Source organism: Dromaius novaehollandiae, chromosome 4 (genome assembly GCF_036370855.1).
Source record: "Dromaius novaehollandiae isolate bDroNov1 chromosome 4, bDroNov1.hap1, whole genome shotgun sequence".
NCBI classification, from domain to species: Eukaryota; Metazoa; Chordata; class Aves; order Casuariiformes; family Dromaiidae; genus Dromaius; species Dromaius novaehollandiae.
This window is the reverse complement of record NC_088101.1, coordinates 6,790,557-6,796,185: the sequence shown is the minus strand read 5'-3', so window position 1 is coordinate 6,796,185 and position 5,629 is coordinate 6,790,557. Positions and strand designations below refer to the sequence as shown.

General features: G+C 61.8%; 1 long non-coding RNA gene across 1 annotated transcript; it reads right to left on the bottom strand.

Moving 5' to 3' along the window:
* Positions 1–619: 619 nt before the first annotated feature.
* On the bottom strand, positions 620–1,731 carry LOC135328362 (uncharacterized). The gene is made up of 3 exons (XR_010389195.1): positions 1,654–1,731; positions 1,194–1,346; positions 620–680 (listed from the first exon to the last, which is right to left on the bottom strand). It is a non-coding gene; the product is annotated as an uncharacterized LOC135328362 (long non-coding RNA).
* Positions 1,732–5,629: the final 3,898 nt, after the last annotated feature.

The following is a 5,629-nucleotide window of genomic DNA, read 5'->3' as shown; positions in this document are numbered from 1 at the left end:
GGCAGCAGCAAACGCTCTCGGCTGACAGTGCTGCCCAGGGCCCAGCATGGCACCAGCCCGGGGGGCTCAGGGATGTTCGCAGCATGCACGGAGCTCCCTCAGGCTGAAGGGTGATTTGGGAAGTCAGGTACAAAGCCGGTGCATGTACCTTGAGAGGCTCCAGTGCAGCCTCCTCCTTGTCTGCCTCAGGCTTGGCAGAGCTGGTCCTGGGCTGGTTGCTTCCTGAGTTCTTCAGTTTTTCCATCAAAACCCTCAGGAAGTGGTCCACAAAGAACTTCCCCCCCAGGACCCTCCACAGCTCCTCGGTGTCACTGCAAGGGAGCAGAAGTTCCCCCGTGAGCCCGTGGGCTCTGGTACCTGCGACGCCCTCGGCAGGGGCCAAACGCTCTCCTGGCCTCCAAGACGGCTCTTGCCGCGCTCAGGCTTTCTGCCCCCGGAGCAGCAGGACCGGCTTCTCCACTGGCTCCTCCTCGCCCCGTCAGCAGCGGCTCCTGCCCGTCCGTGGGGCTGGGGCAGTGCACGTACCTGTCCATGGGCAGCTGCTTCTGCAGCAGGCTGTCGATGACGGCCCCGGGGTGGTAGAGGGCGAGCAGGGACACCGCCTCCAAGAGGAAGTGCGGGAGGGTGTCCTGCTGCATGGTCGGCATCCGGATGTAGATGATGCTCAGGATTTCTGGCACCTGAACGCAGACCAAAAGAGCCGTCGTCTCCATCCTCTCTTGCTCCTCCCACACGGCCCAGGCACCCCCACTCGGCCCACGAGCAATTCCTGCTCCCCGACCATTTCTCAGGACCCAGCCCTAAAGCCCCAAGGCTCTGCGCAGCGGCGGGGGGATGCCGGACGGCCACGGGGACACATCTCTGCTGCCCACCGAGGGCGACGCCAAGGAGCCACCCTGGGCTCCTCGGGCCGGGAGGGCTGAGCATCGCGCCCGAGAACCGGGGAGCAACTGGGCACTTTGGGTGCCTCAGCTCTAACTGCCTCCGTCGTGGGAGCCACCGGGGTTTGGCCCAGCAGGGTCAGTGTCACCGGACGAAGAACAACCCCGGGATGAGGCGGCCGGCACTCGGATTCGACAGAGCCCTCGGCGCTGCGCACCAGGGGCGGCGCTTTGGCCCCCAGCACCTGCACGAGGTGCCCGGCAACGGCGGAGGCGGAAAGGCCCGAGCCCCCGGGAAAAGGCATCTCTCACCTCCGTGAATAGCTGTCCCCCGCACGTCTCCAGGAAGGTGAGCAGCCACTCGCCCGCTGCCTGAGCACACGCGGACCTGGCCGACAGCATCCCGTCCAGGGCGGCAGAGAGGAAGTCCGTGGCCTGCGCTGGCGGGATGTGTTTGCAGACGATCTGGGGAGACATCAGAAACGGGAGAGGCCACGTCGCAGGTCTGCTCCGGCCCTTCACAAAGGAGAGGAAACTCGAGCGCGCGGTCAGCAGGGCAGTTCGCTAGGCCTGCAGGGTGCCAGGGCTTTACAGGGCAGCTGTGCAGGCAGGGCCTGCCGTGCTCTGTGCCGCTCGACAGCCGCTTGCTGCTCCCTAACCCCGGGTGCCCGTTGCGGCAGCTCTCCCAAAACGCAGCGGGGCCCCAGCAGCGAAGCAGGGAGCCGCACGGGAGCCCGGGCACCGGCTTCCCCCGCGCCGTGGGGCCAGGCACCTTTCTGAGTCTGGAGGAAGCCTGGAGCAGAGCCTCGGCGTCTGGGGCACTCAGGCACTGGCACAAAGGCTGCACCTCGTCCTCCTCGGCCCCCGTCTCCAGCGTCTTGCCAGCAGGGAGCACCAGGAGAGAAGGGCAGCCTTGGTGACGGAGACCCACCTCTGGCCCAGGGGCCGAGAGAGGAACGAAGAACGGAGCCCGGCCCCGCGCAGTCGTGGGGCGCGGGGGGCAGCGGGGAGCTGGCTGAGGCCGGGAGGGGGCTGCCCTCACCTTGTATGCGGAGGAGGTGGCCGAGGCAGGCCCCTGCCCGCTGGCGGGACGTGGCCAGCGAGTCGCAGGTGAAAGGCGCCAGCAGTCCCACCATGGAGCCAAAGGGCCCGAAAGAGGTTTCTCCCTGGGGAAACGCAAGGACGACAAGGAGGTCGCAGGCAGCCCTGGCGGCCGATCTCCCTGTCCCAGCGGTGTTGGCGCCCGAGCTGTGGCAGGGCATCGGGGCAGGCAGCGGTGCAGCCCCACAGCCCAGGAGACCCCCGGGGCAGAGTTCCCAGCTGGGCCCGCAGCCAGCAGGGAGGGGGGGACATGGCACATGGGGGGGTCCCTTCTCACCGTGAGCTCAAATCGCTCCTCGAAAGCACCCAGCAGCTGGGCGCAGGCCTGCAGGGCCCTCTCCCGCTCCCACTCCTTGGCCGAGGTGAGCCAGTACTCCAGCACCTGCGGAAGAGCACACCTGGCTCACAACAGTCCCCCCAGCCATCCTGGCCTGCCCACCGCCACCCCAAACGCCTCCCTCCCACCCAGAGTCCCGCCGAGGAGCTGCTGCCTCGGCAGCTGGCGGCACAGCCCCTTGCCGGCCCCGGTAGCCCCTCATGGAGGGCACCGGCGCAGACGTGCCCCACGGCCACCTCGCGCTGACCCCGCCGCCTCCACAGCCCAGCTCTCCCCACGCACCTGGCACTGGTGACGCCTTCCCCGTCCCCCCACGGACACTCATGTGCAGCATCTCCGACAGCCAGTCCGAGCTGAGGTCTTCCTCCAGCAGGGCCGTCACCAGCTCGCCGAGAGCCCCCATGGTCCGCGCGTGCAGACCCTGAGAGCGGGGAGAAGGACGGGCGTTGGGCCGCGCTCGGAGACGCCCAGCTCGGCCGGAGGGGGCAGAGCGCAGCGCGTGCTGCTGAGGGATCCCCAGAGAGGCCGGCAGAGAAGGGTGTAGGGAACGGCGATCGGAAGATCTCGCGATGGCACAGAAAGAGGAAGGAAGAGGAAGGATATGACGTAGAGATAGCAGTATGCTTGTAGGTATATAAGCGAATACATGCGTACAATAAACGCCATTTGCAGCATCCTCATATTGGTGTCAGTGCTCATTGGCCCGGAGGCTGGGGGAGCCTCCGTGCCGTCTCAGGCGAACGGGAGAGTGTCGCATCAGAAGGCAACAAGTGGTGACCCCGACGTGATAGCTGAGACGGCGGACCGCAGGCGGTCGAGAGGATCCGGATCATGGACGCGGTAGTTAAGGTTGTACGCGTGGGTGCCCGGGAATGGGGGCTCTCTATGAGAGCGGATGCAGTAGCGAACTGCGTCGGGTGGCTCCTGAAAGATGGAGCGATAGTTAGACCAGGGGACATTTTTTCCCCTTCTAACTGGGAGAAGTGCACTCGAGCACTTGCTCAGAGAGCTATGGCCACTAAGAAGGCTGCAGAGCTTAAGACGTGGGGAGATATAACGATCATTTTAGAAAGGACTAGGGAGGAGCTTGAGACCTGGCAGGCTGCCCGCGCGGCGCTACACATGTCCGCGGAAATGGCAACACAGACAGCAGCGAACGCAGAGGAGTGAACGGAGGCGATAGAGGGAGAGGCGATAGTAGGGGATGAAGTGAAAACGGAGAGTGTGGAAACAGACATAAAGGAGGAGGCGGTTAATCAAGAACCAGAGCGGGGAGAGGGGGAGGCAAAAACTCCAGAGGCTTACCCAATAACGCCCTCTTCTCCGCCTCCGCCGCGGTATCCGTGGAAAGAGATGAGGGCGATGGAAGGGGGAGAACTAGGAGAACCAGGAGACCTTTGTGGAGACCGAGATATGAAAAAGCCAGAGGCGGGTAGAGGAAAAGAAAGCAAGGTGAAAGTGGAGGAGGCAGAAGAAAAGGAAAGACCGATTATAGTGGATGATCCCCGAGACTGGCTACCGGGGGCCATGATTCGGGTGCAGTGGGAGGACGAAAGAAGAGAAGAAGCAGGGGAAAGACCAGAAGCAGGGGAAAGACCGAGGGTGCCGCACCCGGGAAAAGATGGCGCTGGCCGAGAGAGGAGTGGGCGTCGACCAGCATTGCGGGAGGAGGAGTGTAGGGAACGGCGATCGGAAGATCTCACGATGGCACGGAAAGAGGAAGGAAGAGGAAGGATATGACGTAGAGATAGCAGTATGCTTGTAGGTATATAAGCAAATACATGCGTACAATAAACGCCATTTGCAGCATCCTCATATTGGTGTCAGTGCTCATTGGCCCGGAGGCTGGGGGAGCCTCCGTGCCGTCTCAGGCGAACGGGAGATTGTCGCATCAGAAGGCAACAAGTGGTGACCCCGACGTGATAGCTGAGACGGCGGACCGCAGGCGGTCGAGAGGATCCGGATCATGGACGCGGTACTTAAGGTTGTACGCGTGGGTGCCCGGGAATGGGTGCTCTCTATGAGAGCGAATGCAGTTGCGAACTGCGTCGGGCGGCTCCTGAAAGATGGAGCGATAGTTAGACCAGGGGACATTTTTTCCCCTTCTAACTGGGAGAAGTGCACTCGAGCACTTGCTCAGAGAGCTATGGCCACTAAGAAGGCCGCAGAGCTTAAGACGTGGGGAGATATAACGATCATTTTAGAAAGGACTAGGGAGGAGCTTGAGACCTGGCAGGCTGCCCGCGCGGCGCTACACATGTCCGCGGAAATGGCAACACAGACAGCAGCGAACGCAGAGGAGCGAACGGAGGCGATAGAGGAAGAGGCGATAGTAGGGGATGAAGTGAAAACGGAGAGTGTGGAAACAGACATAAAGGAGGAGGCGGTTAATCAAGAACCAGAGCGGGGAGAGGGGGAGGCAAAAACTCCAGAGGCTTACCCAATAACGCCCTCTTCTCCGCCTCCGCCGCGGTATCCGTGGAAAGAAATGAGGGCGATGGAAGGGGGAGAACTAGGAGAACCAGGAGACCTTTGTGGAGACCGAGATATGAAAAAGCCAGAGGCGGGTAGAGGAAAAGAAAGCAAGGTGAAAGTGGAGGAGGCAGAAGAAAAGGAAAAACCGATTATAGTGGATGATCCCCGAGACTGGCTACCGGGGACCATGATTCGGGTGCAGTGGGAGGACGAAAGAAGAGAAGAAGCAGGGGAAAGACCAGAAGCAGGGGAAAAACCGAGGGTGCCGCACCCGGGAAAAGATGGCGCTGGCCGAGAGAGGAGTGGGCGTCGACCAGCATTGCGGGAGGAGGAGACTGAAGACTCAGGTACAGACTCTGACTCCTTAGAAGGAATAACAACGAAGATGCAGCAACTAGGGCGGAGCTCCCCGCGCAGTCAGAGGCGGGAGGAAAAAAAAGGGAGGAAAGTTACAAGAGATATGGAGCAGATGTTTATGCTGCTTACAGCTCTGGAAGAAGAAATAGCTAAACAAAGAGGGCTATTAGAGGCAACAGCTAAACAAAGAGGGCTATCAGAGGCAACAGCTAAACAAAGAGGGCCATCAGAGACAGCAGGTTTCACCCAAGCGGGAGGGGGAAAAGAAATTCCCCTAACAGACTGGAAACTGATAGCGACAGAATGTGCCCTGAGTGGCCTCAAGTTTCGTGCGCCAATAGGGGCCTTCCCAGTACGAGTTGCCCCGGGGGGGGGGGGCAGTGGAATGGATGCCCCTCGACCCAAAGACGGTACAACAGCTATTGAAAGCAGTGCAAGAACAGGGCCTGCGACACCCGGTGACACAGACGCTGCTGGA